This window comes from Apium graveolens, chromosome 2, assembly GCF_009905375.1.
Source record: "Apium graveolens cultivar Ventura chromosome 2, ASM990537v1, whole genome shotgun sequence".
Classification (NCBI taxonomy): Eukaryota; Viridiplantae; Streptophyta; class Magnoliopsida; order Apiales; family Apiaceae; genus Apium; species Apium graveolens.
In genome coordinates this window covers 1,878,308-1,900,466 of record NC_133648.1, presented here as the reverse complement: position 1 = coordinate 1,900,466, position 22,159 = coordinate 1,878,308, and the positions used below count along the sequence as shown (strand labels likewise).

General features: G+C 32.5%; 2 long non-coding RNA genes across 3 annotated transcripts; both read left to right on the top strand.

Moving 5' to 3' along the window:
* The first annotated feature begins 4,361 nt into the window (after positions 1 to 4,361).
* LOC141705457 (uncharacterized) lies at positions 4,362 to 4,928 on the top strand. Its single transcript, XR_012568362.1, has 2 exons — positions 4,362 to 4,536; positions 4,617 to 4,928. It is a non-coding gene; the product is annotated as an uncharacterized LOC141705457 (long non-coding RNA).
* A 5,171-nt stretch (positions 4,929 to 10,099) lies between these two features.
* Positions 10,100 to 21,863, top strand: LOC141706653 (uncharacterized). 2 transcript variants are annotated; one of them, XR_012568872.1, is made up of 4 exons: positions 10,100 to 10,279; positions 10,378 to 10,923; positions 11,118 to 20,837; positions 21,408 to 21,863. It is a non-coding gene; the product is annotated as an uncharacterized LOC141706653 (long non-coding RNA). The 2 variants fall into 2 exon arrangements; XR_012568871.1 differs by having other exon boundaries at positions 10,378 to 20,837.
* The last annotated feature ends 296 nt before the right edge of the window (positions 21,864 to 22,159 follow it).

Here is a 22,159-nt window from a genome sequence, read left to right as displayed (position 1 = left end):
ACCCAGACACAAGCCAACCTCACAGCACGCCGTTGAGGGTACGTGAGGTACAAACCTGGGCGCATAACAATGACAGCCATCAGCAACCAACAATTGAGAAAAGTATGACACGGGTCTGTACACCCTTGGTGCATCCTAAGGAGGTCCTTACCTAGACACGTGTATGAAATCCATCCGAATCAGGCGTCTTCCACCCCTAGCATCGAACGGTCCTGATCCAAAGGTACCAACTCCTAAAACTACCCTTGGGGCTATAAATACCCCAAGGGAAAGGGATTTAGAGGTTACATTTCTTACATAGATATATAGATACATAGCCACCTTATATTCCTATCTATCTATCTATCTTCATCAGCGAGTTATTACTCTCACACTGGAGACGCCGCGGGGCTCAAAATCTCCTGCGGTATTATTTTGCAGACACCCAACAACAGCTACACCACAATCGCGAAAATGGTTCAGGCGCGAAGTCGGAAAGAACAACCCGCACACCGGAGTTATCATGCATAACATTTTGTTTAAACTAAAATAAAACGTATTCACGAGAAGCAAGCATTCCACGGACAGCAAAAACAGAGTCTAAACAAAGTGCACAAATAATCACAACAAAGAAAAATTAATATAAATAAATCTCTAATTTATAGTTCACACTAAGCACCATTTGCAGCATCGGATAGACAACAACAAAACCAAAACCGAGTTGTAGAGGAGTAGGGTTACCAACTGGAGGCTGTTTCTGAATGTAATAACTCATTTCTAATATTTTCTCGAGGAAACACTAAAAAGTGGAGGAGAGAATTCGCGTATTGAAAAAACATAGACGCAACATGGTGCGGTTATTTACACACATTTAGCCCACAATTTTATAATCTTGCCCTAGTGTTAACTTATTGGTTGAGTAGCTCGTAGACCTGTGTCAATTGCTCTTGCATATCAAACAGTAACAGTAAAAAACAACGAATTTCTTGAGCAAAGATTCAAAAAAATCGGATCGGGTCAAATTCAGGTCGGACTTTAAAAGATTCAGATTTTTTAAAATCGAGTTGGGTCGAGCTTTTTTTAAAATCGGGTTGGACCGGGCTGAATTTTTTTCTAAATAACTATACCCGTTTAGACCCGTGGATCAGGCCAGGTCGGGCTTTTGTCCGGACCGGACTTAAATCCTGATCGAGTTTAAATTCAGGATTTAACCGAATCGGACTGGGCCGGACTTTTATGAAAAGTATGTGGCTTGCTGAGGCCTGCGGGCCTAATTGGGCGACAGGGCTTTTTTCGGATCTGAATTTTTCTGATCGAATCAGACGAATTTTTCGGGTTCAGATTTTTTGTACATCTCTGTTCCCGGCCGTCCAAAATATGACAAATTAAAGTTAGAGGACAAAACCAACCGTCTATCATAACAATCGGGTTTACTACAAAACTGACCATCAAACCCCATCAAAACCTTGAAACTGGAATATTCCTAACTATTTAGATATTAAAAAAAAGACGCGAAGTGATATTCATATTGAAATTTGTTTTTCCGTTCCCAAAAAAAATTTATCTTTCGAAAATTAATAACCTTTTCCAAATAATTTTTGTCTCCTTGAAATATATATATATATATATATATATATATATTCTTTGCTGAAATTCAAACAGATAAAGAACATAGATAAAGAACATGTAAATTTCTTTCCCCAAATATTAAACAAACATGAAAAAAAAATTAACATGTGCTTTTATTTGTCTACATAAGTTTATGAAACGTGCTTACTGTTCTAAAACCCTGAGGATAAGCCTTTAAAACTTCAAAGACCTTCGTTTGTCTGATCATAAACGTTCTGACATTTCAAAGAACAACAAATATTCCACAAAAATGAAGGATGAAATAGTAATTATTATGTATATGAAATAATCTTGCTGGGCTTCATTCTCTGAGTCGTAGATTTACGTGACCCCAAATTCTATGAGAAATGTTATTTCAGCTTTCACTTACGTTGAAAACAAAAAAATGTCTTTGAAAATAACGTTTCTCATTTCTATAAGTTATGGTCAAATTTTATACTCCCTTCATCTCAATTTATATGTTATGTTTGACTTTTTGTGGTCAAATTGACTCAAATTTGACCGTAAATTAAATATCAATCTTTCATTATTTTGAAAAACCGAAGAATACGTACTAAAATAGATTACGTGTACTTTATAATGATATAATTTTTATAATTTTTTTCGATTATATACTATATGAAATTTTCAGTCAAAATTTGGTCAATTTGACCACAAAAAATCAAACAGGACAGATAAATTGGGACGGAGGAATTATAAGATTGGTAATGACATGAAAATATTTTGTGACGATAAACATATTAATGTCAGATTTAATCATCTATTAAATATAAAATTAATTATTTGCGCAACTTAACGGGTTCAAATTAAACCCGTGTATTGGAATATATGATTATTTATATTTTCCAGTTTTACTAGTTTAAGCGGGAATTTCAGTTAGAGAATCGGTCAACACCATGACTTATATATATTCTCCGGTTTGTACAGATAAACAACACAATTCATTTTTTACGGTTGAACATTTCAATACAATACATACACAATATTGTAAGTAATCATCTTCTTCAATCTTCATTCTTATGACCGTGATACCATGAACAATTTCTAATTGAAATCAATCAGGAGCCATAAGAATGAAACTTGAAGAAGATGATTACTTACAATATTTTGTATGTATTGTATTGAAATGTTCAACCGTAAAAAATGAATTGTGTTATTTATCTGTACAAACCGGAGAATATATACAAGTTAAGGTGTTGACCAATTCTCTAACTAAAATTCCCCCCTAAACTAATAAAACTGGAAAATATAAATTATCATATTATATATTCCAATACCGTGAGTCGAATTTAAATTTCTTTGCTATAGATAATTTTGTAGAAAATTTATACACATATTATAAATTGATTAAGGAGAAAAAGCATACATGCATGTTTGCTACCGTTGATGTGCTATGAGAAATAAGAAAAATCTGTACGATTCGGCACTCCACTCTGGAAGAATGGTTGATTACGTTACGGGGTCTACATTGACAATTTGACATGTAGTCAATTTGTATTGGTAACAATTTTCTGTCTGTAGGCTCCTATGTTATTGGACTCGGTTAGAAGAGTCCGACATGGACACGTGTCCAAATATCGGACTCGGCAACATTTTAAACAATATATATGTTTTTAGTCTAAAATAAGTGTTCAAGTCCGAGTGTCCATGTCCGAGTGTCGAGTGTCCGACCCGAATACTCCAAGGTAAAATGAAGAGTACAAATAAAATAGCTAGGCTCTAGCTAGCTAGGAAGCATACAAATTTTGATACCGTCTCAATTTTGAACTCATCAACTTCAGGTTCCCTGCAGCAAACTCTGTCACATTCTCATGCCACAATTCATATATACGATGACGATGACGTTTGTGAAATCTTAAAATAAGTAACTTATTACTTAAAATGAATAAGTGTCTTATAAATGATAAGTAATAAGTGATAAGTGACAAGTAGATAAATGTTTATAAGTTGTATAAGTGTTTGGATAAAAGTCGGAATTTTTTTTACTGAATTGAACAAAAATAAATAAGTTATAAATAAAGTTATCTTAATTCGTGATTATTATATTACAATGTATATTAAAATTTACGGTTAGCATTATAATCATAACTTTACGCACTTAAGTTATAATTAGATCATTTTTAAAATGTACAATTTTTATAATATCAAAGAATTTCATATAAACCGACCAAATTCGACCAAACTAATCTATGACGGAGCAGTGTTGCACTAAAAAAACAGAGTGAAAACAGACCAACAGTACAATGAGAACCGACTTTATTTCTTGTAAAGTTGGGATGTGTTACAAATTTATTTTTCAAGAGCTGCCTTGAAAATTTTCAAATCAATCTGATTAGGTCAGAGTTGTAAAATACTGCAGGCCCGGCCACCCACTCCATGGACCATGGTAACTTCGAGGAGGTCTCACCAGACTTTTCCACCACCAACCATGTTGTTTTTCCGTCGTAAAATTATATTTTATTTCATAAATAGTGGGTCCCGTGAATTAACATCCGACGTTTCTTCCGTCGTAAATACATAACTTACGACGACGGAATATTCCGTCGTAAGTTGATTTATTATTTTATTGAGAATGTGGGTCCCTACTTCCTAACTTCCGACCCAATTTTATTTTGTGACGTAAATCTGAACTTACTACTCGAGTAAAAACGACGATTTTTTTCCGTTGTAAATGGCTCAATTACGACGATTTCAGTTCAAAAAAAATCGTCGTAAATGTCCAAATTTATTGTAGTACACACTTATAAATAGAACCGTAACACACCTCTACATCTCACCATTTAGCCCTTGCATTTCATTTCATAGAATACAAATTCGAAACCAACATGGGCTCCAAAATTTTCTTACTACTCGGCCTGTCAATTGCTTTTGTTCTGCTCATCAATTCAGAAGTTGCAGCTAGAGATTTAGCTGAAACAACTAGTAAGAGTAAGTCTAGTATGTCTTAGTCTTTTAATTTCTTTATTACTTATCTCCAACTTTATCTAAATACTGTCCCTGTGCTGCAGCTGGGGGAGCTAGTTTAGATGCTGATTATCCAACCTACCAAACCTCTCCCGGCTGCCCTTTCTACTGCGATGGAGTGTGTTGTTCTGCAGCAGCTGAAGCACAAGCCCTGAAGGCCAAAACTCAAGTCAAGCCTTAGAATTGGAGGACTTCATGCATGAATGTGTACTTTTATTACATTTCTTATCTGGTAGCCATTCTATGTATATTTCTTTCAATCAAGGATTATGATATGATGAGTGTGAATAAAGTTTACTGTAAGTGGAAGAGCAGCTGCTTTCTCAAAAATCAATTGGATTATTAGTTTCCTGTTAGCGCTTCGGTTATTCATTTAGTTTTTTTTTTTTGAGGGAATATTTTTGGTTCATTGTTCTATCATTAGTCTAAACGACGTTTGATACAAAAAAAATGGTTAAAAATCTCTTTTCTTCATTTTTCTTATCTTAACAACTGCTTATTAACCAAATATTTTATTAAACCTAAATGAAGTTTACATTCTAATTTCTCTGTTTATAATGTATTTGTGCTTCTAACCTTAGTCTTTTTAATTAAAAATTCACGTAATAAAATCATTGTACTAAATTATTTTTTTTACTAATGTTAAATTATACTCCCTCTGTCCCGGCCAATTGTTTACATTTGGTTTAGGCACGGAGGTTAAGAAATATATATAAAATAGTGAAAAAGAGAAAGAAAAGTGAGTGAAGTGCTGGGACCCATTGATTTTTAATATATAAAAAAGAGATAGTGAAGTAAAAGGAGTGTGAAAAGGGGAAAAAAAGTGGGAATGTGATGGGATCCATTTATTATTTTTGGTAAGTTTTAAAATGTAAAGAATTGGATGGACATCCAAAAAAGGAAAGTGTAAATAAATGGATGAGACAGTGGAGTAACTATAGTTTACCTACGATGCATGGTACTACAAGTGCAACTTCTAAAAAGCTACTTGGCCAGATTGATATCTTCTGCATGCATCAAACAGTCTGGGTAGTATATTAAGCAGGGGTGACCGAACTTGACTATAAGCGGGCAAGACTTGCCCCTAGACCCGACATTAAGGTCCCAAAATTCTAAAATTCTTTCTATGTAGATTTGTTAAATATGCAGCTTAAATCATTGGTTCAGAAGTTGTTGCTAAAAATTTAGCTGAATTTACTTTAAAGAGCTAGTCTTGTTAGTATTTGTTTTCGTACTTTTCTCCATCTAACTTAATTATGCGTTCAAGTATTTATCAATATTTGAATATATTTTTTTGACAATTATGACTTATAAGTTATAACCTTACGAATTAGTATATGTTGTAAGAGACTCTTGAAATGTTTTTACCGCCACTAAATATATAGCAACTGATGGAGCTAGTTCAGACAGTGGCGGTGATTACAACCCAGGAGGTGATCCATACTCTGTTGGACGAAGCCGCAGCAACAGTGGAGGAGGCAGTCGCCATGGAGGAGGCGGCTGCTACCATGGGACAGTACAGAGATTCGGAAGGACACAAAAGAAACCGAGGATGCAGAAGAGGCAGATCATTCAGGCTTCAGAAACAGGTTTGCTCTAACTGGTACTTAAAAATGTGTTTTGTAGTTTCTTTTGCTAGGCATTTGTGCAATTATTGTTCTGCATAACCCAAATAGTCAAGGAAGGCTAAATTTTTTATGAGTTTTCTTCTAAATCAACTCCATCTAAGTGCTTCTATATTATGTTATTGCAGAGAGGCAAAGATACTGCTCAGGAACTAAAACTACTTCATCCAGATGACTTTAGAATTGTGTGCAATTTAAGTAGCTGTCATAAAAATGTTATTGTTCCAATTACTTGTATTAAAAGAGACTGGTGCATTCTAGGTCTGTCGTTTCTTGAATCATTTCAATTCAAATTTATTAGACGGCCCTCCCTGTCTAATATCTTCTGCATAAATCAGTTCTGATTATGATGACGAACGATGATGATCTCACTAGTACTGTTTGAATAACTAATTTATAAAATATCTAAATTCATTAATAGTGTCAGATATTATAATTACGTGAAACAGTTACAACAGTCTTTCCGAACACTCAACCCCGCTTATAAATAGAAACTGAAACATGCCCTTACATCTCACCATTGAGCCCTTGCATTTCATTTCATAGAATACAAATTGTAAAGCAATATGGGCTCCAAAATTTTCTTATTACTTGGCCTGTTGATTGCTTTTGGTCTGCTCATTAGTTCAGAAGTTGCAGCGAGAGATTTAGCGGAAACAACTACTGAGAGTAAGTCTGAATGTGTAATAAATTAGTTCCACGTCTTTGTGTTTCTATTTCTTTTTAATCTCCGATTATAAGTATATACTACCCTCTCTACGCTGCAGCTGAGGGAGCTAATTTAGATGACTATGGACAACCGAGACCCCAACCCTATGGAAAACCTGGCAGCTGCCCTCTCTACTGCGATGGTGTGTGTTGTTCTGCAGCTGAAGCACAAGCACTTAAGGCCAAAACTCAAGTTAAGCCCTAGAATTCGAGGACTTTGAGTGAAACTCTTGAGTTCCCGAAGGGGACACGAGTTCAACCACTGCATCAACTATTTGTTGGCATTCCGGATGTATACTTGTACTGTACTAATTATAGCTACTACGTAATTATCAAATTTAGTTGTAATAGTCATGCTCTTGTTGGGCACTGAATAATGACATTTCATATCTGGTAGCCATTCTATTATTCATGTTTAAATTATTATAATATTTTTAATATTAATAAATAATTATATATACTCCAATAAAAGAAAGTTCATAAAAATTTATCGAATTTCAAAAATTGAATAGGTCATACACTTTGTAGGGAATTAATCAAAAATTAATCGGTTAATGGGAAATTTTTAGAATAGCAGTCTAGATAAGTTTATGAAACGTGCTTACTGTTCTAAAACCTGAGGATAAGCCTTTAAAACTTCAAGACCTTAGTTTGTCTGATCATAAACGTTCTGACATTTCAAAGAACAAAAAATATTCCACAAAAATGAAGGATGCATGAACAAGTAAATTATCATGTATATGAAATAATCTTGCTGGGGCTTCTTCTCTGAGTTGTAGATGTGTTCAGTAATCAGTGTTACAGATTTCGGAAATCGGATTATTCGGTTGATGTACCGATTTGCGATTTATCGGGCCATTTTTAAAAAATCGGATGATTTATCGGGAATCGATCAAATCGGACAAATATTTTTGACCGATTTTGAGCGATTTATCGGCGATTTTTGAAAAATCGGCCGATTTTTATAACAGAGATTCAGTTACGTAACCTCAAATTTCGGTAAGCTAGTACGGTCAAATTTTATATAAGGTCAATAGGAGGGTAAAATATTTTGTGACGATGAACATATTAATGTAAGATTTAATCATCTATTAAGTATAAAATTAATTATTTGCGCAACTTAACGGGTTCAAATTAAATCCGTGAGTCGAATTTAAATTTTTTTGCTATAAATGTTTTTGTAGAAAAAATTGTACAAATATTATAAATTGATTACGGAGAAAAAGCATACATGTTTGCTACCTGCGTTGTGCTTCGAGAAATAAGAAAAATCTGTACGATTCAGCACAGGAAGAATGGTTAATTACGTTAGGGGGTCTCCGTCGACATGTAGTCATTTTTCTAAAAAACGAAAATTGACATTATATGAATGAGTAATTTTTCAGGAATTAATCAGATAATAATCTGTAATTAATCGAATTGATTAATCGGCACTATTTGGATGTGTTTAATAATATATAAAAATATTTAATTTATTAAACTACATATATTAATTTAAGAAAAAATGTATTGATTAATCGGATTATAAAATCAAATCGGCAGAGTATATTGGAACAATTAATCGATAAATCTGTGATTCAACCGATTAATCCCAGATTAATCTCTTACAAAGTATCCGACCGATTCGATTTTTGAAATTCGATTAATTTTTACGAATTTTTCTTGATTGGAGTATATATAATTATTTATTAAAATTAAAATACTATATTAATTTTTTTTATCGTAGGTAACCCGCAGCCGCTACCCTTCGGTGCGCATAGGGTTAAACCCTACATGCTCACGCATGTGAACCAAGGTAAATATAAGCACTAACTCAGGAGGCATAATCATAAATTCTCCTCCTGTGAAATTCGAACATGGACCAAGAAGATAGTTATTCACACTTTAACCAAATGAGCCAACACTTGCGGGTTACTATATTAATTTAAATATGAATAAATATAGAAATTATGATATAATAAATATATATTGTTAATAAATAACTAATATAATTATAATAATATATAAAATATTATTTAATATTATTATATATCCGATTTTTACTCCGATTAATCATTCCAATTAATCTCCAATTTTCAATTAATCATAAAGCAATAGTTCGTCCGATTTTTCCTCATTCCCGATTTTTACAACATTAAGTACATGTAGTCAATTTGTATTAGTACCAATTTTCTTTTTCTAGGTAGCATTCAAATTTTGATACCGTTTCAATTTTGAACTCATCAACTTCAGTTTCCCTGCAGCAAACCCTGTTATAATATCTTGCCACGTACACTAATATGTAGATATTTATATAACTTGTATATGTATATATTTATAGATTACACGAAACAAAAACGTAAGAGGTTCAGAGATTCGTCATCAACATGACGACATCAGCTTTTCTAATTACTTAGATTATTCTCAATATTATCTAATGAAAATCTCATTTTATAAATATTATATTTCGATACAATTTATATCTGTCGAAACGATTAAAAAACCAGATATGTAATTGAGTTTTTAAAAATTTAAACCAACTTAAATGGGTTTCAATGAGTTTTATGTTTTTTCTACCGACCCAATCAAATCCGATTAAGTTATAAATTTTGTTCCATAATTTAAATACATATATCTATATACAATATAAAACTATATATTAAATAATATATTAAACTTTCATTTATAAGTTTATGATTACATTTTATTTGTAGGCACGCGTGATTCACGACATAATTAACATTACTAAATTACAATGTTAATTAAAATTTAACGTTGCGATCATAGTCGTAGCTTACATATTTTAGTTTAATTAGATTTTTGAAATGTGCTATTTATATAATATCCAAAACTTTCAATAAAATAATTTAATTCATCCTAACTGAACAAATTCGATCCTAACCAATAATATATACGGGTAGGGTTCTATATGAAATAGAGTGAAAATCGACCAACACAACAATAAAAAAAGGTCTCTATGTGAAATTTTATTTCCAGAGCAAGTTTTTTGTTTACAGAGCAAAAACTGAGTGAAAATACTAAACTACCCTCCTGCATTTACAATAAACATCTCCTGAAAAGATTAATACAAGGGTAATTTGATAATTTCGCATTTCATTGCTCCGGAAACAAAAACAAATGTTAGGTTAGGTAACTTCGAGGGAGGTCTTGGTTAACCAACAGTACACGGCAGACGAACTCAACAGACTTATAAATTGAACCGTAACACACCTCTACATCTCACCATTGAGCCCTTGCATTTCATTTCATAGAATACAAATTGTAAAGCAATATGGGCTCCAAAATTTTCTTATTACTTGGCCTGTTGATTGCTTTTGGTCTGCTCATTAGTTCAGAAGTTGCAGCGAGAGATTTAGCGGAAACAACTACTGAGAGTAAGTCTGAATGTGTAATAAATTAGTTCCACGTCTTTGTGTTTCTATTTCTTTTTAATCTCCGACTTTAACTATATACTACCTACTCTACGCTGCAGCTGAGGGAGCTAATTTAGATGACTATGGACAACCGAGACCCCAACCCTATGGAAAACCTGGCAGCTGCCCTTTCTACTGCAATGGTGTGTGTTGTTCTGCAGCTAAAGCACAAGCACTTAAGGCCAAAACTCAAGTTAAGCCCTAGAATTCGAGGACTTTGAGTCGAACTCTTGAGTTCCTGTAATGGCACAAGAGTTCAACCACTGCATCAACCATTTGTTGTCACTTCGCATGTGTACTTGTACTGTATAATTATAGCTACCATTCAATTATCAAATTTAGTTGTAATAGTAATGCTCTTATTGGGCACCGAATAATGACATTTCCATATCTGGTAGCCATTCTATTATGTAATTAGACCCCTAAACTTCAGGGCCAGCCCTGGTATTAAACGGTCTCTTCCTACACCTTAACTTCTCAGTTCCCACCATTCAGCCCTTGCATGAGTTCCAAATTTTGGCTACTACTTGGTCTGTCGCTTGATTTTGCTCATTTCATTAGTTTAGAAGTTGCAGCCAGAAATTTAGCTGAATTTAATTTAAAGAGTGAGTCTTATTTATTATTTGTTTTCGTACTTTTCTCCATCTAACTTAATTATGCGTTCAAGTATTGATCAATACTTGAAATATTTCTTTTTGACAAATATGACTTATAACCTTACAAATTAGTATAAGTTCTAAGAAATTCTTGAAATTTTTTACCACCACTAAATATATAGCAACTGATGGCGCTAGTTTAGACAGTGGCGGTGAATACAACCGAGGAGGTGATCAATACTCTGTTGGCTGAGGCTGCAGCAACAGTGGAGGAGGCAGTCGCCATGGAGGAGGACACCGCCGAGGCGGCTGCTATCATTACTGCCACAGTAGGTGTTGCTCTGCAGCTGAAGAGGCAGCACTTAAGGCCACTCAAGTTAAGCCCACAGAACTAGACAACTGCATGTGTATACGTCTGGGTCAAAATTTGAGAATGAATTTGGGATACCTAGCACTACTCTCGTAAAATTCAACCATTTTTTCCGAAACGATACATCTATGTTTGTTCGTCCATATAATATTAGATAACATGATACTTTACTTATTCTTCTCTAAAATTTTATGAAATATCTTTTGTTGTTTGAAATGTCTGCACGTTTATGATCAGACAAACGAAGGCCCGGAAGTTTCAAAGGGTTAGGCTTATCCTCAGGGTTTAGGAAAGAATCTCTCCTCCACATATCATAAACTTTACGAGATAAAATGTGTTTTCTTTGTGTTTCTTTGTTTTTTGGAACAATTTTCTAGTTTCCCATTACGTAAGAAATATTAATAGTAAAAATCTGTACAAGTCCAGGGGTTGTCGAGCAACAACTGCGACGTAAAATCTCGTTAAATAGCAAATAGAGTAGTATTAGGTATTCCTAATTCGTTAAAAAAAATTACTAATGATTTGGCAAGACACATGTCATATCATACACTATCTTCGTCCCTTTTTAGTTGTCATATTTGACTTTTGATCCAGTCAAATTGACTAAAATTTGACCGAAATTTATTAATATTTTATAATTGAATAAAATAAAAAAATTAACATTACTGGAAAGTAGATTTAATCTACACTAATATATAATTTTTAATTTTTTTAAGTTATATAAAAGTAATATTTAATTTTTGGTCAAAAATTAGTCAATTTAACTTTTATAAAAGGAAATATGACAACTAAAAAGGGAAGGAAGGAGTATAATTTATGGACGCATATATATACACATGCAGGTCCTATTTTATTATTGGAAAACTTGAATCAATTTAGGATATATAGTATTTTCCTAGCAAATATTATTCTTTGAAAAAATATATTTTACCGAGTCTGCGGTCAGAATATATCCATTCATATATTTTTTTTTTAATTTTAGAAAACTCAACAACATCGGAACCCATGAATCCAAATGTGTTTTTTCAAAAAAAAATTCGCACTATTAAAATTTTGTTTATTTTTTAGTAAAAGGAACTTATATTTCTTGATGGAGAAAATTTAATAAGAAATTATTAAAGATACTACTTTTTTTAGTTTGTTTGCGATTTTACATCTCTTTAAAATATTTGTAAAAATAATTTGCAACTAAAAGCAAGTAGTTGTGCAACCTATTTTACGTTCTCTGAAAAATAAATGATTTTTTTGTTACATTTATGGTTGCAATCGAATTGCAAAACCATATTTTGTAAAAAAAATTGAAAAATCACATTTGTCCAAATTAAAACTTAATAAATGTAGTTTTACAAAAACAACTTAAAAAAATCGAATATTTAAAAAACCCTAGTTTAATTTGACCAAAAATACATATTAATTCTCCATCTCATTTTACACGTTCTTTTACACGCAATGGTTTGCTCAATTGGTTCAAAAGTAGATAACTATTCTCTTGGTCAGGTTTGAATCTCACGGGAAAAGAATTTATGATTTTACTTCCTGAGTCAGAACTTGTCGCTTAAATGCGATTTACCTTGGTTCGCTTAAAGAATTGGATAAATTCTAATCTTCTAATAATATGTAATATTTATCCTTACTTATAATTAAAAATACGATACAAATATAATTTATAACCATTAATCGAATTTTAAAATCGAACCAGTGAATTATTTTTTTAAAATAAATCAGAAATTTATTCAGGCTTAATTAAATTGAAGGACCCAGCCACCCAGGCTAGCCCATATCAGTATACCAGGCCTAAATATTTGTATATCTCTATTACTTGGATTGGGCCAATAGCATGCGGGTAGCTCAGCCCAAACTAGTATTCTCAATAAGTTTGGGCCAAACTCTTACATATTAGAATTTGAGATACGAGTCTTAAAATTCAACCTGAGCTTATTTTCATTTTTTAACTACTTCCTCTATTCCATTGATTTATATACCTTTATTATTTTGAGGATTTTATAAAGTATGGTTTTACAATATATTTTTTTTAATTTTTTTTAAATAAAAATTTAAACAAAAAACTTTTATTCAGAAAAAAATATTTTGAAAAAATATTATGGAATTATACTTTAAAGGAATATTGAAAATCGTGATAAAAAATAATGTATAGAATTAAATGTGACAGAGATAGTAGCTTTTAAATTTTCTGAAGGTAAAATACAAGTACTTTATTGTTTTTCTATAATAGTTAAGATAAAAAATAATATAAAATTATTTATGGATAAAACTAAATAACTATTTCTTCTCATGAATTATTTAGAAACGTAATAGTGAACTAAAAAGATCAACAAATCCAGCGAGTTTATGAAAATGTAGAAAATATGAGTCAAGTTGTTGCAATTATCTGTATCTGAATTCGACAATCTAAAAATTGTTCTCTTCGTACCACTCATTTCTATATATATTTTTTACTCATACTTAAAACGCATTTTAACACTGGTATCAAGGATATTTTTATAATTTTTTTTAATTTTTTTTGCTGTATAAAAATTTAAATATTATATTTCTATTTAAAATAATATTAAAAATTATTTAAGAAAATATATTTTACAGGAGTTTTAAAATATTCAGTTACATCTACCTTCATTCACCAATATAAAGAATCCGGAGGAACGGACAGGAGTAACGTAGGAGATTCAATGAACCGACGCATGGAAGAAATATTGTTCACGGAACCCCTGGGGACTCACAGTCAAGTTTTGTACTAGAGTCAGTGGCCGGCTGATCCGGACAAACATTTCGCGGGGCCACTATATATAAGAAAGTTATTTTATTGGCCAAAATCTCATATTACAAAAAGTATTTTTAAAAATACAGTTTATAATATTTGCAATCTCGTATTTAATTACTTCCAGCAACTTTCTCTACAATATTTGTAATATCGTATGTAAATTCGAGTAATTTTCAATGCACCCTCGTATATAATAATATATTAAATTAATATATTTTTTTGTAATATTTTATGAAATTATACTTTAAAAATATAATACGTGTGCATGTCATTTCCTCCTAACTTTATTTTTATTTAATTATATAAGTAAATTTAATTATATTTAGTTCTGTTTTTTTAGCCCGGTTCAATAGTATATTTTTATTTCGTCAAGGTTAGTATATATTACAAGTCTAGTTTTATCTCGATGTTAATATCCTTGTTTTTCAATTTTTATTTTTTATTTATGCATCACAATTATTAATTCATGTAATTTGAAATATACATTTTAATTTGTTTAAAAAAAATTATAACTTATAAGTTATGATTCATCAAACACATTATGAGCTAATAAGTAACTTATACATAAAAACTATCCAAGCACTTAAATAACTTATAAGTTACAAAGTTCATATTACTTATATGACACTTTTTAACTTTAAGTTATAAGTTACGTTATTTAAAAACCCCAAACGGGCCCATAATATGCTATTGAACCTCCCCAATAGAGCCGGCCAAATGTGCGGGTTTGAACCGCTCATTCGGAACCGGCTCGTATGGAACCCGGAAAAAATTCGGCACGAAACGAGCCGGTTCAAACCCGCCCAACCCGCTAAATTAGATGAACCGAGTACGAATTCAATTTTAAGAACCCGGAGCCGCACAAGCCCGCACGAGCCCGCACGAACCAAGCCCGCACGAGCAGCATGTTCTATGCAACATGCACAGCCCGCACGAGCCCGCGGGTGTGCCTCACGCTCCAACGGATTCCGGTTGTTTCTGCCATGCTTTCTGGGTTTTGTTACTGTCTGGTGCTCTGTACTTGCAGTTGCAAAATTCTGGTTCTATAATCCGATTTGTGAGGCTATTTGGAGGCTGTTTTACATAAGTAATGGATTGTAGTTGAGTAAGGAGATCTAATGGTTGTGTGTCGTTGGTATAGTTGCTAATGTTGTTGCTCAAGAAGCTTTCGGGGCATTTTGTTGAGGTATAATTTGAGAATTGAACTGGTGAATATTGTTCTCGCTTTTGGATGAACGAGTTGTTAGTGAAATGATTTAATGTTCAGCTGAGATGTGATGTGACAGAGAGAGAATTAATTACTAATATAATATTTGAATGATTGTTGAAGACTTAAGTTGGACAAAGAAAACGAGTTGAACAACCATTCAACCCGCACAACCCGCGAGCCCGCGTGCCTTCAACCCGCCAACCTGTGAATCGCCCGGCACGCACACGAGTTCAGTGCCGAATCCGAGTTACCTTCTGTAAGTTCAAGCACAGCCCGGCCCGATTCGCTCGATTCAAGTGCCGGTTCAGTGTTTGTTCTTTCCGGTTACAGCCCGTTAACAACCCGGACCGCACGACCCGCATGAATGGTCACCTCTACTCCCCAAGACCCAAGGTGTCCCAAGGTGTCCGGTACATTTTGTATCATTAATAGTACTATTCAATATTGATATGCAAACAACTTCCTTTCGACCGAGAATCGGACATAAATCACATGAACAAATGTATATAATTTAAATTAAATGTATTTGGTTTTGGGACTATCAATCCTTCCTTGACCAGATGCCCATCTAAATTTAGAATCCATGCGACGTACAAGTTTCCGTTAATATTTAAAAAAATTATTTATTCCGTTATATTATAATTTTAAAATATTTATATAAATATATAATAATTATAAATTTGTAGTAAAAATAATATGATAACCTGTGCGTTCGTCGTTTAGCAGGATAAATATACTATATTCAATATTTTAATAATTTAGTAGTTTAACACATGCATAATACTATTTTTTTAATAATATGATAAGTTGTAATTATAGTTTGGTATGATAAGTAGACTATGTGTGTAATAATTTAATAATTTAGTAGTTTAACGGATATATAATACTATTTATATAGTTTTTAATTATCAAAATTAGTGGAAAATCGTTAAATCAAATTATACCTAATTTTAGTTATTATAGTATTATATATATATATAGAGAGGCCCAATGAGGAGCCAACGTGGGTTGGGAAGGATAGGCAGCCAACCCACTGCAATGAAACATTGCGGGAGGACACAATGTTTCAATGCGGGTCTTGACCTCCTCAATGATTCATTGCGGCAGGTCGCCATGCACAGGGAACATTGTGGCATCCGCAATGTTTCATTATTGGGCCGACCCACAGTTTTTAATGTCCCAACTGCCCCTCTCTTTAACTTTTAATGCTCTTTTAGCTTTAAATGTCACTCTTTTTGTAATTAAATATAATTTCCTATTTATATAATTAATATTAATATTTAACTTATTTATTAAAAGTATAAAAATAATATTAATGTTCAACAGTAATTAATTTTTTAAAATATGTTAACATTAAATATAAGTAGAAGTAATATTTTAAAATATTATCAATTTTAATAATAAATTTATCAATTTTATTTTTTCTGTAATTTTTCTTTAAATTATCCTATGAATTATTTTAGTTTAAAAAATAATATTATTAATTTTATACTTTTTTGTGAATTGAGTTATAATTATTTTTTGTGCAAAACTTATTTTATGTGCCAATATTAATAAGAATTGATTGGTCAACAGTGGAGAAGGTTGACCGACACACCGCAATGAAACATTGCGGCTATTAGGACGTTTGACCGACACGCCGCATTGTTTCATTGCGGCAGTTTTCCCTGCCGCAATGCTTCATTGCGGCAATTTATTCAACAGTCAAATGCCTTAGCTTCAGCAAAAAAAATTCTGTGCCTAAATTTAATTTTGTGAATTTTAAAATTCAGATTTTCACCTATAAATAGTCATACCTCATCTCATTTTTTTTCAACATTCTCTTCTCTATTTTCATTCTACATTTTCTCTTCAACATTATCTTCTCTATTTTCCGAAAAATGGTTTTCTACTATGATTTTGACAATAATAAGGTAATTCTCGATGGTGTGGCTTACGACGGGCCCGAAGGAGAAGAAGACATGGCAATAACTCTCCGCTGTATTCAAATGGCGCTTGAGCGCAAGAAAAAAAAAGGAAAATGAAGTCAAAGCGAAGGCGGAAAAGTCGAAAAAAAAGAAAGACGACGATAAGGGTGATAAAGGCGGTTCTTCCAACACCATTAAAGTTTGATCATTCTCGTCGACATAAAATGTTATTATGTATTTTTTTTTGAAAAAATATTTGAATGTACTCCATTTATATTTGAATGAAATAAATTATTTAATATTTTATTTTTCTTGTACTTGTCCAATTTATTTTATCAATTTTAAATTTTAATAAATAAATATAATGCTAAAATTTGAAAATGTGAAAAACTAAAAAAATAAAATTTTTTTGCTCGTATGTGTGTTGCTCACAAAGTAAGCTCAAACAAATGGGAAGTAACCAAGGTCAACCAAGAGCACAATCATGCTATGGTTACATCGGATAAGGTAAAATTCATGCAAAGATCACGCAACATAGATCCGTTTACTCGATCTTTGATTGATTTATTCAACAAATCGGGTATCGAGACCCCGAAAGTGATGAATTTACTTAGTGAGACGTGTGGTGGTATTGAAAAAATTGGTTTTTCCGCTCAAGACGTACAAAATGTAATACGTGACATTTGAAGACGGGTTTTTGATTCCGGTGATGCGGAGGATTGGTTTTGTTACGAGACTTGCAAAAACAAAGTGATGGCAATTTTTTCTACCGAGTGGATGTGGATGAGGAGAATCGAGTTAGGGGTTTGGTGTGGGTTGATCCTCGTTCGCTTAACGCGTACAAGAATTTTGGAGATGTGGTAACTTTCGACTCGACATATCGGACTAATAGGTATGACATGCCTTTTATTCCAATTACGGGAGTGAATCACCACTACCAAAATATTTTGTTTGGATTTGCACTTATAAGGGACGAGAAAGAGGCTACTTATAGATGGGTTTTGAAGACTTGGTTGGAAGTGGTCGATAACAAGCCACCTATTACCATTATTACGGATCAAGACATCGCTTTAAGTAATGCCATTTCCGAGGTTATGCCTAACACCAACCATACATATTGTACGTGGCATATTAGTAGCAAGTTTCCCGAGAAACTATCTACTTTATATACTCAATACTCGGAGTTCAAGACGGATTTTAATGCATGTATCTACAAGTCATTGTCATCAACGGAATTTGAAGGTAGGTGTTAGGACTTGAAAGAGAAATATGATCTTGAAAATTACAATTGGCTAAATGATATGTATGCAATTAGACGGCAATAGGTTTTTGCTTTCACGAAACAACATTTTGTCGCCGGTATGACTACGACCTCAAGGAGCCAGTCTATGAATTCATTTTTTGATGAGTATGTGAAAGTGTCGACCGATTTGAAAGAATTCATTGAGAATTCACAAAAAGCTTTGGAGTCACAATATTTACGGGAGGTTCAAGCCGATTTTGACACCGAGTACAAGGAAATGAGACTATTCTCTAACTCGTCAATGGAGATACATGCCTCCAAGATATACACAAAAGAGATGTTTAAGCGATTTCAAAAAGAGCTTCAAAAAAGTCAATCTTTTGTTGTGAAAAGCATGAAAGGTTGTGGAGATTATCTTTCAAAGATGTATTTGGTAGAAAAGTCCACCTTGCCGGAGATTAATAGAAGGAATTTTTTCTTGAAGGTTTCCATCGAAGGGAGTTATTCTTGTACATGTAAAAAATTTGAACATTTCGGGATGATTTGTAGACACATGATCCGTTACCTTAACAAGAAACAAAAGACGATGATACCGCCAGATCTTGTAACAATAAGGTGGTCAATAAACGGAAACAAAGTTGCGGGACCTCTACCGTGTACCCCTCGGATGCTTGTTAATGTTGTAGAATCTCAAACGGCAAGATATAGTGGATTGTGTAAAGCTTTCCAAGATTTGTCAGTTGTTGGTAGTTGCTCCGTTCCGCGGTACAATTACTTGATGAGCGTGATCCAGAGAGAAGAGGAGTATGTGATTAAGTCTTTTCCGGGAGAAGAGAGAGAGAAAAATAAATGAGGACTATGAAAGTGATGATGAAGAAGATGATGAAGAAGATGATCCGTTATTAGATCCCCCAAGGTCACAAACAAAAGGGCGTCCAAAAGCGGGTAGATTCAAAAGTGATATCGAGACGTCAAGTTCAAATAAACAATTTCGAAAGTGCAGTTTTTGTGGGGCGAGGGAAGAAGGCCATGATAGAAGAAATTGTCCCTCGAGATTATTAGGAAAAAAATGATTGTATTTTCTTATCATGTACTTTGAAATATTAATAAATTTTAATTAAATATTTTCAATGTTGTTAATGTTAATACTTGTTGTCATTATTAATAATCCCAAAAAAAGAAGTGACTCCAAAAAAAATTTGAAAAAAAGTTATTTTTGAAGTTTTTTTTTCAAAATTGGGCAGAAAGTTTTCTGTAAAACAGAAAAATATTATATAAAAAATAAATCATTTGCAAGTGCAGTGACCAATCTGCAAAATTCTACAAAACTATGTTTACCCCCGCAATGAAGCATTGCGGACCCGCAATGAAGCATTGCGGCGCTGCAATTAAACATTGCGGAGGTAGATTCATGTTTATTAGATATTCGATATAATATTTAATATTATTAATATTTTCAAATATTCAAATATTTTCATTTATTATTAAAAATATTGAATAATTAAAATATTTAAATATCAAAATATTTTCCTTTATTATTAAATATTTGAATATATTAATTTCATTTTAATGTTTCATGACTTTTAAAATATTAAATATAATATTTCATAATATTATTAAAATATTTTATTGTATTTTTTAATACACGATCTTTAATCAGAAATATTAAGAATAATATCTTATTAAATTAATATTTATGTAGATAAAAAAGTATTAATAAATGAATTAATATAGATAAAGAGCAAAAAGAGAAATGAAGTATGCGGGCCATTCCGCAATGTTTCATTGCCGCTGCCGCAATGAAACATTGCGGTCGTGGCCGATCCCAGCTATACGTTTTTGCTTCAACGGTCCTGATTCGTTGGTTGTAAGTAATCCCTATCCAATTGTGGCTATGGATATGGACCCATATATATATATATTTTTCAAATATTAGTTGGACAGGGACCCATATATATATATTTCAAATATATTAATAACAATTTTTATTATTAAACATGCGGTTGATCTCTAATGACTCATATTCAACATAGTTTTTTTCAAACATACTCTTATATTTTATTCCCATCATTTTTTAAAACAAATGGTTTTGTTGAGGTGCTCTCCCTGTCTAGCCAGCTCAGCAACTAGATATAATATCTAATATCTTCTGCATAATTCAGTTCGGATTATGATGACGAACGATGATGATCTCACTAGGGTTACAACAGTCTTTCAAAACACCCAACCAGAGGCTTATAAATAGAAACTGAAATATGCCTTTATATCTCACCATTCAGCCCTTGCATTTCATTTCATACAAATTGAAGAAAATATGGGTTCCAGAACATTCCTCTTACTTGGCCTCTCCATTGCTTTTGTTCTGCTCATAACTTCAGAAGTTGCAGCTAGAGATCTACCAAAACTAACTCAAAACAGTAAGTCTCTTAACAATCGAGTAATATTAGACCTGACAGTTCGTTGGTTTCGTATACTATTAATAATTTAGTCATATAATATTTATAATTTAGTAATCTCTCTATTCCTCGTATTTGTTTACACTTTAATTTTTGTGATATCTTTTTCAATAGTTTACATTTCAAAAAATTTCAAAAATATTAAGTTTTTATAATTTTTTAAATAACTATATCCACTACTTCTATGCACTATACCCACTTTATACCTATAATATTAATCGGTTCCACTACTTTACAAATTTTTTTAACATTTCTCGATTAATTTATCACTTTTTTTAAATTTCGTGTCAAATCCAAATGTAAACATTTGGGAGGAACGAAAGGAGTATGTTTCATCTTTATTTAATTTCTCCATCTTTAACTAAACTAGATTAATTGCTTTGACACACTCACAGAGCCAGACTCCGGAATTAATTTCCGGGAATATCACTAAATTTTGTGAATTTAACCTCATATTTACGGGTGACACGTATCTCCCGTACCCTTTACTAGATCCTTCCCTGCTCACACACGCATTTTGTTTTTGACCAGATTTGAAGACCTCCTCCTTGCAATTTGGGGAGGGAGGTACTTGGGATGCCGGCGACCGTCCCCCTTGGGAAGTCAGCGGAAGCGTTAACGGCGGGGGCGGCCACTACCACGGAGGACGAAATCTGGGAGATGAATGCTCTTTTGTCTGCCAATATACTTATAAAAGGTGTTGTTCTGCAGCTGAAGCTCAAGCTCTAAAGAACACTCAAATTAAGCCACATAACTAAAAGACTGAATGCTTGTAATAAGTGGGCAGTAGTTCTCGGTACTCACTCCGTCACTTCCAATTTTTATCATAAAATGGGTAAATGTGTGATATGTCAATATTTGACAAATAAATAAAATAAAGAGGTGGATTATTAAAAATTGGGATTGAGTGGAAGTAATTTATGTAAAATGTATGTCAGATCAAAGTTGATGAATGTCATTGTTACATTTCCATTTTGATTTTTGGTAGCCATTCTCCTACTCTTGTAATTTAAATACAGGAATTCTATATTACTGGAAATCAAAACACCAAAAACAAAAACAATGTTGTTGCAAGAATTACGTAACGGCTGTTTGTAAATTTCGAAAATCAGAACTAATGAGTTACCGATGATGATGAGTGATTTGTTAATAAATCAGGATATCGGAACAAGAATTGGATAAATTCTAATCTTCTAATAAAATGTAATATTTATCCTAATTTATAATTAAAAATATGATACAAATATAATTTAAATTGATTAATCGAATTTTAAAATTGAATT